The sequence below is a fragment of the Sinocyclocheilus rhinocerous genome, unplaced genomic scaffold (genome assembly GCF_001515625.1).
Source record: "Sinocyclocheilus rhinocerous isolate Xijiao unplaced genomic scaffold, SAMN03320098_v1.1 scaffold769, whole genome shotgun sequence".
In the NCBI taxonomy this organism is placed as follows: Eukaryota; Metazoa; Chordata; class Actinopteri; order Cypriniformes; family Cyprinidae; genus Sinocyclocheilus; species Sinocyclocheilus rhinocerous.
The window spans coordinates 939708-939999 of record NW_015636562.1 but is presented as its reverse complement, the minus strand read 5'-3'; positions in this window follow the sequence as shown (position 1 = coordinate 939999).

Below are 292 nucleotides of genomic sequence, written 5' to 3'. Positions count from 1 at the left end.
ATATATATATTGTCACAAACTCACCAGCCACACCAGCCACCTACACCAGGTCACAATCACCAGATTACTGATTACGGACACCTGATTCCACTTACCATACCCTTTATCAAGCTTCTCGCCTCATTCAATTGTTGACTGGTCTCAAGGTTGCACACCTTCTCGGATCTCTCCACTTACCTGCCTGGATCTTCGTGGCTCCGTGTCTCACTCTCTCCTGTTGGCATTCCAAGAAGGATTTAAGATAAGGACAGTTATTCCTCAGTTTATGAGCCTTTTGCCTTTTATGGTTGAA